Source organism: Callorhinchus milii, unplaced genomic scaffold, assembly GCF_018977255.1.
Source record: "Callorhinchus milii isolate IMCB2004 unplaced genomic scaffold, IMCB_Cmil_1.0 Scaffold19, whole genome shotgun sequence".
NCBI lineage: Eukaryota > Metazoa > Chordata > Chondrichthyes > Chimaeriformes > Callorhinchidae > Callorhinchus > Callorhinchus milii.
Genome location: NW_024704760.1, coordinates 5,797,281 through 5,809,995, shown reverse-complemented (window position 1 = coordinate 5,809,995; position 12,715 = coordinate 5,797,281). Strand labels below are relative to the sequence as shown.

Genomic DNA, 12,715 nt, shown 5'->3' with positions numbered 1-12,715 from the left:
CTTCCCTCTGCAAGTTGCAGACAATCCATAACAATGCAGCTCGAATCCTCTTCCACACTGGGCTCAGTGAGACTATCACCCCTATTCTCGTCCAGCACCATTGGCTCTCCATCCCCCAGAAGATCAAGCTCAAGATCCTCATCATCAATTTTAAATTTCATCAGGGTCTTGCCCCATCCTATCTCTGCACCCTTCTTAACTCATACCAACCCGCTCGGTAGGCACTCGCCCCTTCACGTCCCCCGCCCTGCCCTGCCCACCCTACAATGAGTGGCTGGGTTTTCAGCCGATCTCCCCCATTCTCTGTAATTCCATCCCAGAGTCCCTTCGCTTACCCCATTCCCTCACCTCCTTTAAGATCCATCTCAAAACCTTACTCCCTGACACCATCGGTATCATCCTTTCATTAAAAGGAAGTGAAAAAAGTGAAATTTTTTAATGAGCCGTGTTTGACAGAGAAACTTATTTGAATTTCTCTGCCTGATTTTCTATTCTCATAGGTTACGTGAAGATCGTGCACCATTTAAGAAAGGGAAAGTCTGCAGTGAATGCAAAGCAGCTGATCCATTCGAACCAGACCCCGTCACTCAAGCTCCAGTATCTCCAAATCCATTGCAACCAGGTCCATTTCCAGGTCAATCCAATCCAGGTCAAGTCCATTCAGTTCAATTCAAAAAAAAAGGTGCAAAATATCGTTGTCGGAATAATCTTTGCAGTGAGTGTTCCTTTATTCCTTATTTCCTATTCAACAGTTACTTTAATAATGGCGCTCATCTGTTGCTTATTGTATCTAATACATAAGTCATTGTTTGCGAGGAGGAGTTTAGACAATGAAGTTTTTCTCCCTCGCTTAAGAATAAATGAAAAGCAGAAAAGTGCCATTGCTTTTCAATTTTATATCATTTAATGGCTAATTAAGCTATATTATGTTTATGCGTGGAGGAGGTAGAGAGTGATGGAGAACAGCACTTTCGGGTTATTTTTGGCTTGCAGAATGGCCTGCGAATAGAAAGCAGAGTCACCCAAGCACAAAAGCCCATTACTGATCTGTGATTCCAGATGATTCATACAGTAATGATAAAATGATAAAATAGGGTTACTCGAAAGATGAGATCAAATGGGCAAATGGATGCCCTCCCTCTATCCTACTCTTGCAATCTTGTGATCATCCCACACAAATATGCTTGTCTGTAGCATTTTCAAGAAAAACAATGCATTGTTTTCTGCATTTGAGGTCAGAAATTCTCAAAGATGTCAGTCTTGAGATCACTGTCCTAAAATTAACGATCAGACATCATTTTTGAAAATTCTTAAATTTGGTCTTATATTGGTATTATTCTGCTGCTTTTAAAAGGTCTGAACGTAATAATTTTCCAAAATGCTGCATCACTTAATGGTTTAAGCTAATGGTCCAAAGAGTAAGACCATAAGAATTTTGAGGCCTCATTTGTGTCCTCAATTATTTGGTTATTTACTTCCAGTTGATGGGTCATTGATGATTTTATGCCAATGCCAAACTAAATGTTTTTATCAATATCTAATTTTTGCACTCTGTAATTGGCAATATTACAGTCAGTAATATTTTTATTAAAAATAAAATATACAAAGTATACAGTCAATTCACTTTACAGTACATTCTGTGAAGCGCTTTGAAACGTCTCGAAGACGTGATAAGGTGCTAAATAACAATAATAATAATCCTTGCATTTGATATAGCGCTTTTCACATTGGGAGGACGTTTATTATTTTTTTTGGTTTTTGGAGGGATTATTATTAGGCTCTGTGTGGAGTAAGGAAACTCGCCCAAGGTTTTGCTCTGCCTGGAATTGAACTCAGGTCTCTCGCTTGCAAAGCGAGTGCTCTAACCACTGAGCTACAGGACTCCACGTTTTATTTCTTTAAAACAACCAAAACATTGGACATTTGTGTAAGCAAAATAAATTCCAACTAACCGATATAATAATTTGTGATTGTACAATCATTAAATGTCACAATTTTCAAAAACGCATTGTTTCAATTCTAATTCTTTCGCTCCTCTACAGCTTTACCCACTGATTTCATCGACAAACAGGAGAAGAAATTTGGTAAGAGCGGAAATAGTCAATCACAACTCTTTGGTTTCTCTTCTGACATTCCCTCCCTCCCTCCCTCCCTCCACTGCTAAACCCCCTCATTCATATCCTCATCATGTCCAGCCTTGATTATTCCTGTGCCCTGAACTACACACCGGTCAAAATGGAACCTTATAAAAGGGTGCCAGCAAACTGTGTGAAGCACTTTAAGACATTCAACCGACGTGAAAAAGTCAAGTCAAGACTGAGCTGGTAATCGAGCACCTGTTTCTGATTAAAAAATCCCACGCAAGTATTTTTCCCCATCTACTAAATGTATGGAACAAAACTATGTGGAAACAAGTGAATTCTACTCTAATTCTGATGAGAATCGCTGACTAAAACGTTAAATACTATTATTTTAGTAAAGTTGCAATGTGCCAATCCTAATACTTTCATCCTATTTTCAACAGATTCTAAAAGCAGCATTGGGAAATGGAGACTTTCACTTACTCATCTGATTTGTTTGGCTGGAATATTAACAGCTTTGAATTCTGCATAAATCAAGGAACATTGTTTGTCGCAAAAATAAACGTTCCTCTCTTTGTAATTTTCCAAGTCTTACCTAAATTAAGCATTTCTTTGTGTGGAAGTTTATACAGGTGCTGTCTAATAACGTACTAACGGTAATGCAATTTGCATTAGAAGTATAATTAAATGTCTCACCTCCGAGATGCGTGCTGGGCGTTATATAAATGTCAGTTGTTGTTGTTGTTGTTGTTAAACACCGCAAATGAGGAATAAAACCTTGTGACTGCAGCCAACTTGCGCAACTGATTTCAATAATAAAGAATTTCAGTCTGCTTTGATACACTTAAGGATGAAGGCGGCAATCCACAGATGTCTGCTGACCAAAACAAACTAATGGGATCAAAATGATATGTCGCGGCTGTTAACACGCGGGATCGAATTTGCAATTTGCTTTTGCTAGAGCAATTAACTTCAGCAATAAAAACTGCAACTTACCAGCAGTAGTTTGCTTCCTGAACCAAACCGATCTCAAGATTCTCAAGGCACTGTTGATGGCAGACAGGCCAGCCTGGCTGATCTGGACTTGGAGGAGCAGACCAGTACACAGGGAGCAGGATTCTTCCATTCTTTGCATAAGGCAAAGTCAAAATGGTTTGGGTGGTACCAGCGAACAAGAAGTGGAAAGCCTGTAGTAACGGCAAGCAAGCTTCACATTTTTAGCCAATTAAATTTCAGGAGGATTCCAATACAAACTCTGGGGTCCCCAGCACCAAATCTGCGCCTCACGTTCACCCCACAAGGTACACAGTCACTCCACTTTACAGTATATCCTGTGAAGCACTTGGAGAGTCCTCCTGCCGAGAAAGGTGCTATGGTGAAATGCAAGGATTATTTATTACCACCTGTAACTCGTTGCAGCTACGCTTGCAACCAAAGAATCCCATATGGAATGTAAATTTTAGTGATACCACTCACAAACCATTGAACATGCCATAAACACAAATGAATAATCGCAAGACTTTTGCCACGTGAAAATGCCACAATTAATTGAAACAAAAATCATAACGTCTGCACGTCATGGTATTTTGCAATGTAATTGATACCTAAAACCTTGATGTTGAAATCCGGCAGCATATTTTCCTTAATCCAGAAACACGCATGGGGGTAAATAATAAGAAAGTGAATAATTTTGGTAGTTGCAAAAACCCTCCGCGATATAGCAAGTAATGTGTGAAAGGATGGGCTGTGATGGTTCTGTTAGTTTCTCTATTCTCTCAGTCTTTCTGCGTCTTTAATCAGGGAGAGAATAAAGAAATCCTGGATGCCCATAATGTTCATCGCAAAGTTTAACTTTTGCAGGTTGAACGGTTTATTAAATAGCATTGTTAACTGTAAGCATCATAAACTAGATGTGTCATCGATTTCCCAACTTATGTATATATCATTGCTGTTAGGAGTCATTTGCCTTACTTTTCCCTGGGTACTGTCTCATTAAATCAATGATGGTGACTAACTCAATGAGATTGGGTTTCACGCTGCTGTTCCTTTCTCTGTTAACATTTCCCTTGTCTTCCCACGGTTTGACTGCCGCAGAGAAGAAAATGATAGTCCGTGCCCACAATGAGTATCGTGCAAAGGCTGGTGCAACCAACATGCTGAGAATGGTAAGAGTGACATTAAATCAGATTTGCTGCACAGTTGCTCCAGAACAGAACAAAACTAGACCTTGGTTTTGCACTGCATTTGCACAAGCACCGCTGAGCAAGGATTAAAGGGTTGAAATATACAATGGAACAAACATTATCTAATTTGCTGCTACATTGTGGTGAAATTACATGTTTTTGAGAAGGAAATGATCTGAATTTGGCCCATAGTATCGTAAAATCGATTCCCCTTTTAACTCCCACCAAATGGTTATTTCACCATTCTTAAAATACGTGAAATACTGAAACAAGTTTTTTTGCAGCGAACAACACCACTCTAAATTTTTCACCCCACGTTTGATGTGGTGTCACTACATGTAACTTCATTATGTCAGCTTCCTCATGTCTGCTTATATCTTTTATACAAAAAGATGCGAAACGAACAAAATACACAGTCATTCCACTTTTCGATATATCCTGTGAAGAGGTTTGAGACGTCTTGAAGACGTGATAAGGATTATTATTAACGTTAGTTTGTTTTAGCAATAAACTAAACTCAGTGGTTAGAGCACTCACCTCGCAAGCGAGAGACCTGGATTCGATTCCCGGCAGGTCAAAATGTTGGGAAAGTTTCCTTACTCCACACGCCTGATAATAATCCCTCAAGAAGAAAAAAAATAATAAATTGGTCGCTTCAATCCACAACTGTGTGTGAGACACTCCTGAGTGCAATTTTGCCCACAAATATACAGTCAATTCACTTTACAGTATATTATGTGAAGCGCTTTGAGACTTCTAGAAGACGTGAAAAGCGCTTTATCAAATGCAAGGATTATTATTTATTATTATTATAAACCTCCCTCTGCCTCATGTTAGAAACAGAAAATATACTGCAGTTCAAATATTTGTATACTGGAGAGAAACATGATCATCATGTGCGAATTACCAAGTGAATTAATAGGCTATTCCGTCGAACTATGCAAACTCCCTGCTTGTCGGCCTCCCCAACTCCTTCCTCCAGAAGCTGCAGATCATCCAAAACTCATGTCCTCTCCTGCTCCAGTCTCCATGACCCTATCAAACCCATCCTCACCCAACTCCACTGGCTTCCCATCCCACAGACCACAGTCCCAAGACCTCAGCCCTCACTTGCCTCCTCCCAAGACCCATCTCAAGACCCTCCTTTTCGACAGTGCTTTCAATCACCTTCTTTGCCCTCTGCCCTCCACCCTCCCCAATCCCGACAGCCACTTCAGGTCTGAAACACTGACTGTCCAGCATCTTTGCACATCCTCCCGATGTGAAAGGCGCTGTACAAATGTAATTTTGTTGTTGTTGTTGATTTATTTATTGGGTGATTATTATGACAAACGGTATCAGCAATGATCTTAAATCAATCGGCAATGGCTGTTCAAATCAAAAGATATAGCATTTTCTCGTTCACCTATACTTTTATTTCCAGAGATGGGATGCTAAAATGGAAGAAATTGCTTCTACCTATGTCAAAAAATGTATTTGGGGGCACAATCCTCAACGAAAAGGGTCAGGGGAAAACATATATGTGAGTTCGGACAGGGTGACCTATTCCAAGGCGTTCAGTGATTGGCACAATGAAATCAAAGATTTCGATTATGAAGAAAATAAATGTTCACGTGGGAAAAGGTGTGGGCACTACATACAGGTATGAATCTTAATATAATTCTAGCGATGAATGGATTTCTGTGCGATTTAGCAACTGTCGGGCACAACTAATGGATGTCCATTGAAAAGCTAGGAACTTGTTGAGACTGACCAGACTTATTGTGGAGCCCTGTAGCGTGTTGGTCAGAGTATTCGTAAGTAAGAACCCGGTTGTTAGTCGATTGGTGGATCGCTTTTTGGGGGTAATAATCCCTTCAAAGAAAAATAATAGTAATAGCAATTTGGTCACTGAATCCAAGACTGTTTTTGGGACACTGCTGTGCACAATTGACTGGCCTGTTTTGCCCACAAAATACACAGACAGTTCACTTTACAGTATACTCTGTGAAGCGCTTAGAGACTTCTCAAATACGTGATAAGGTGCTAGATCAAATGCAAGTATTATTATCATTATTTAAAGTGAGGTCTCAACAGCAACTAAGACAGAATAGAATTCTTGGCGAGTTATATCTCATGTCAGGAGAACATCTCAAAGTGCTTTACATTGTGTCTCGGCACCCGAGCTGAGGGGGATGTCCATTATTAATTATTAGTAACCATTTCCTGTTCAACGAGAAAGCCATTTCAAATCATATTAAAGATGTGTTTAATTTTTGTGTGTGATTTCCATAGATAGTGTGGGCACTGGCTGATAGAGTAGCGTGTGATAGGAAGGTTTGTTCCTCTGTCAAAAACACACCTCTTCCTGGAGAAGCTACATTAATAGTGTGCAATTATCTCGCTATGTAAGTAAAACTTTCCACATCAATAACCTCTCATGTTGCTGGATTGCAAAACGTCCCTGCACAACTAATGTTTTGACCAATCGCCTGTCAGGCATCAAGTTCTGGATGAGAACTGACTTTCTCCATTTGAATGTGTGCAAGACAGGTTTTCCTGCTTGGCTCCTGTAAATGCCTTCTCACCTCAGATCGATCGACACGGATGCACACTGCACCTCACAGAACCAGCACTCAACCTTAGTGATGTTCTGACCCACTTAGCATTTCCCCCACCTCCACAACATTGACCACCTCCGCCACCACTACCTCTCATCTCACCTGCTTATCAATGTATTCATCACATCCAGGATAGACCAACCCTCTACACCAAGTCTCTGCTCACCAGACTTCCCAACCCTTCCCTCTGCAAGTTGCAGACAATCCATAACAATGCAGCTCGAATCCTCTTCCACACTGGGCTCAGTGAGACTATCACCCCTATTCTCGTCCAGCACCATTGGCTCTCCATCCCCCAGAAGATCAAGCTCAAGATCCTCATCATCAATTTTAAATTTCATCAGGATCTTGCCCCATCCTATCTCTGCACCATTCTTAACTCATACCAACCCGCTCGGTTGGCACTTGACCCTTCACGTCCCCCGCCCTGCCCTGCCCACCCTACAATGAGTGGCTGGGCTTTCAGCCGATCTCCCCCACTCTCTGTAACTCCATCCCGAAGTCTGTTCACTTATCCTCACCTCCTTTAAGATCTCGAGACCTTAATCTTTGACACCTTCGGTATTCATCCTTTCATTAAAAGGAAGTGAAAAAAAGTGCCTTTTTTTTAAAGAAACAGTGTTTGACAGAGAATCTGGCAACTTATTTGACTTTCTCTGCCTTTTTTTAAATTCTCATAGTAACCGTCGAGACCGTAAACCATTTACAAAAGGAAAAGCCTGCAGTGAATGCAAATCAGGTGCTCCATTCAATCCATTCGCTCCAGATCCATTCAATCCAACAAGTGTAAAATATAGTTGTCGGAATAATCTTTGCAGTGAGTGTTCCTTTATTCCTTATTTCCTTTTAAACAGTTGCTTTAATAATGTCGCTCACCTGTTGCTTATTGTATCTCATACGTAAGCCATTGTTTGCTAGGAGCAGTTTAGATAATGAAGTGTTTCTCCCTCGCTTAAGGTTAAATGGAAAACCATTCCTCTGCCGCTTTTAAAAGGTCTGAACATAAAAATTTTCAATAATGCTGCATGCTCTTAATGGTTTAAGCTAATGGTCCAAAGTGTAATAAGATCATGAGGAATTTCAGGCCTCATTGTGTTCTCTATTGCTGAGTCATTTACTTCCAATTAGAAAAAGAAAGAGCACCAAACCATTAATATCCTCTTCTCTAATTGATTAAAACATCTTGAACAAGTATAGTGAAATTCTGTGAATTAAATACTCAATTTGACAGCGAAAATTATTTAATAACCAAACTATTCAACAATTCGTTGTGGAACACTGTTGTGCGCAATTGGCTGCCAAGTTTCGTCCACACGATACACAGTCAATTCACTTTACAGTATATTCTGTGAAGCGCCTTGAGACGTCTCGTAGCATGATAAGGCCCTATATCAAATGCAAGGATTATTATTATTCGTATAATCAAACTAAACATAAGAGGAGACTCATCTATCTCCTGGAGCTCTAGAATCTATTCAATAAACCCAATTGTTCAATTATCTGCTATTCAATTAACCGAATTTAAATTTTTTTTAAGACAACCAAAATATTGGTCACTCGTGGAAACAAAATAAATTCCGTCTAACCGATATCATAATTCGTGATTCTACAATAATAACATTTTCCGAACTGCGTTGTTTCAATTCTAATTCTTTCATTTCACAACAGCTTTGCCCACTGATGAGGTAGACGAAGAGGAGAAGGAAGCTGGCACTGGCACTGGCCCGAGTAAATCACAACTCTTTGTTTCTCTTCTGACCTTCACAATGTTGCTAGATTTGCATTGCATTTGTTTACGAATCATTAGCAATACTTGCACTCCAGTGTGATTTGATTTTAAGGCTTCCCTGATGAAGAATTTTTGTGTATGATGTTACGTAGCAGGCCCGTCAACCTCTCAAATATCTGCTCTGATTTGCTACAAATTGACCTTCACAGATGTTCCAGCTCTTGTTTGACACCCAACTGTCTTTCAAGTCCTACAGGAATCCTGTAGCTCAGTGTTTAGAACACTCGCCTCGCAAGTGAGAGACCTGAGTTCAATTCCCGGCAGGGCGAAACCTTGGGCAAGTTTCCTTACTCCACACGCCTGATAATAATCCCTCAAAAAAAAATTGGTCGCTTCAATCCACGACTGTTTGTGGGACACTGCAACTGGCTGCTGCCCACAAATATACAGTCAATTCACTTTACAGTATATTCTGTGAAGTGCTTTGAAAGCATTATATCAAATGCAAGAATTATTATTATTACTATTATTATTACATCCAGCCCTCGATCGCTCGCTCGCTCGCTCGCTCGCTCACTCACTCAGCCTACCCTCACCTCAGCAAGGTGAATGAAATGCAGGTATTATTGCTATCAAAAGGGTGCCAGCAAACGGTGTGAAGCACTTTGAGACATTCAACCGACGTGAAAAAGTCAAATCAAGACTGAGCTGGTAATCGAGCGCCTGTTTCTGATTCAAAATCCCCACGCAAGTATTTTTCCCTATCTACTAAATGTACACAACAAAAACCATGTGGAAACAAGTGAATTCTTCTCTAATTCTGATGAGAATCGCTGACTAAAATATTAAATGGTATTAGTTTAGCAAAGTTGCAATATGCCAATCCTAATATTTTCATTCTATTTTCAACAGAACCGACAAGCAGCATGAGGAAATGGAGACTTTCACTTCCTGTTCTGACCTGTTCGGTTGTAATGTTAACAGCTTTGGATTCAACATAAATCAAGGAACGCTGTTCACAGGAAAAATAAATGTTCCTTTCATTGCAATTTTCCAAGGCTTATCTAAATGGAGTATTTCTTCTTGTAGAAGTTGATATAGGTGTTGTCTAATAACTTACTAACAGTAATGCAATTTGCATTAGAAATATAGTTAAATATCTCACCTCCGAGATGGGTGAGGGACGTTATCTAAATGCAAGTTGTTGTTGTTGATTAAGCACCACAAAAAGGGAATAAATTACAATGGAGCCTTGTGGCTGAAGCCGACTTGTGCGACTGATTTCAATAACAAAAGCTTTCAGTCTGCTTTGATACTCTTAAAGATAAAGGTAGTCTTCTGCGTATAATAATACTACTACCAATAATAATAATCATATGTCAGATACCCTGCTGACCAACACAAACTAATAGGGTCAAAATTTGCAATTTGCTTTTGCTAGAGCAATTAATTTCAGCAATAAAACTGCAAGTTACCAGCAGTAGTTTGGTTCCTGAGCCAAGCAGATCTCAGTATACTCAAGCCACTGTTGATGGTGGACATGCCAGCGTGGCTGATCAGGATTTGGAGGAGCAGACCAGTACACAGGGAGCAGGGACTCTTCCAGTCTATAAGGCAAAGCTGAAAGAGTTTGGATGGTACCAGCGGACAACAAGTGGAAAGCCTGTAGTAAGGGCAAGATATATATCTTTAGCCAATTAAATTTCAGGAAGACCCCAAGGCTTGGTCTTGCCAAACCTGCGCCTAATGTTCACCCACAAGGTACACAGTCACTCCACTTTACAGAATATCCTGTGAAGCACTTGAGCATCCTCCTGAGATGGCAGGTGCTATGGTGAAATGTAAGGATTATTATAGGTAAAGATTATTATCATGCATTCCTGGATAAAATGGGCATGTTATGTATCTGAAAGTTCCCGTTCAGATCTCACTGAGAATGAAGAGTAAGTAGAGTCCTGTAGCTCAATGGTTAGAGCACTCACTTTACAAGTGAGAGACCTGGGTTCGATTCCCGGCAGGGTGAAATCTTAGGCAAATTTCCTTACTCCACGTGCTCCTTACTCCTTAATCTCTCAAAAAAATAAATAAATTGGTCATTTCAATTCACGACTGTTTGTGAGACGCTGCTGTGCGCAATTGGCTGCCACATTTCGCCCACAAATATACAGTCAATTCACTTTACAGTATACTCTGGAAGCGCTTTGGGACGTCTAGAAGACGTGAAAAGCGCTATATCAAATGCAAGGATTATTATTATTATTAAGATGTGAAAAGTGCTGTATCAAGTGCAAGGATTATTATTATTATTATTATATTATTAGTATTATCTGTGGCAAGAGATAATGCACTCCATTTCAAACAAAGGAAAATTGCTGTGTGTATGTGAAAACAAGGTTTATGTTTATTATTAGTAGTATTATTATTATTATTATTATTATCATCATCATTCTTACAAAGGCTTTGGGGCTCCTTTAATTTTGCTACAACTTTATTTTTGCCACCCTTGAAACTTTTGCAAGACTTTTTTGCCACGTGAAAATGCCCACAATTAATGAACAAAAGCATCACAAAGTCTGCACGTCACTGTGTTTGGCAATGCAATTGATACCTTACTGCCTTGATGTTGAAATCCTGCAGCATATTTTTGCTTGACTTCAACCCTGATACACGCAGCCTGTGGAGTGGGAGGTGAATTAAGAAAGTGATTCAAATTTTTTTTTTAAAAAAAGAAGGGACTGCAAAGTAGTTGGGGAGGGAGGAAAAGAAGAAGCAACTGGGATATGGCAAGTAAGGTGATGGAGTGGGCTGTGATGGCTCTGATTGCTTCCATGGTCTCTCAATCTCTCTGCAGCTTCAGTCAAGCAGAGAAAAAAGAAATCTTGAATTCCCATAATAATCATCGCAGAAAAGCAGGTGCCTCTAACATGCTAAAATTGGTAGGAACATTTCCTTTACTTTCTTTCTCGTTTTGGACCCCTACACCCTCACCCCCCAAAAAAAAAAACAGCCCCCCACCCATCCCCACCACCACCAGCAATCTCTTCTTCTCTGGAGGAGAAATTGCTGGATAGAAATGAATATTAAATTATTTTTAATTTTTTTTGGGGGGTGGGTGGGTTTGTTTTTAATTTGCTAATCTTTTGCAGTTGATTTAATTGTTTGTTTTGGCCCAGAGGAACGACCTAACGGTTTAATTGCAATGCACTTGCATTTGACGCATAAAATGGATTAAAATAGCTGCGTAACACAATACATTTAATTCAAGAATTATCCCCATCAATAACTTATGTTGGGCTTACTTCTGCAGCAGATAACACGTGGAACATGATTAAAACATGGAAAGAAATATTCACTTTACAGTATATTCTACGAAGCGTTTTGAGACATCTCAAAGATGTGATGAAGCGCTATATCAAATGCAAGGATTATTATTATTATTATTATTATAATCTATTCAGACTGCTATTCAGTCTGGATAAATTTTTCCCCCAAAATGTATACCCTTTTTAAATGGTTACGAAGAGTAACAATTTCAATGCAGAGCTTTCAATGCAGATCTCTTTTAACAACGACAACCAAATGTATAGCGCTTTTCGTGTATCAGTGTTTCGGACCTTAGCTGGGGGTCGGGATCAGGGAGGGTGGAGGGCAGGGGGTGGGGGAAGGAGGGTGATCGAAGGCAGTGGCGGGAGAGGAAGTAGCGAAGCTGGGAAACAATGACAAAGGAAAGGGAGGTTGGAGATGGGGCGGTAGTTTGAGAGCAGGGATGGGTCCAGGGAGAGTTTTTTAAGGATAGGGTGATGATGGCCATTTTTAAAGGGGTGGGAATGATGCCAGTGGACAGGGAGAGGTTTATGATTTCTGTGAGTAGAGGGCTAAAGAGGTGGAGCTGTGAGGTAAGGAGAGGGGTAGGGATGGGGTCGAGGGAGCAGGTGGTTGGTTTCATGCTGGTTATAGTGTTGGTAAGAGAGGAGTGGGAGACATGTTCAAAGGTGTGGAGGGAGGGATGGGTAGGGGCCAGGGTGTAAGGGGGAGATGGGGTGGTAGACGGAATGGCAGAAGCAGCTGAGAAGATCTCCTTGACTTTGGTTTCGAGGAAGTCCAGCATCGCCTCACAGTTAT

General features: G+C 40.3%; 1 non-coding gene across 1 annotated transcript; it reads left to right on the top strand.

Annotated features, from left to right (window-relative positions):
• Positions 1-10,544: 10,544 nt before the first annotated feature.
• Positions 10,545-10,616, top strand: trnav-uac. Its single transcript has one exon. It is a non-coding gene; the product is annotated as a tRNA-Val (tRNA).
• The last annotated feature ends 2,099 nt before the right edge of the window (positions 10,617-12,715 follow it).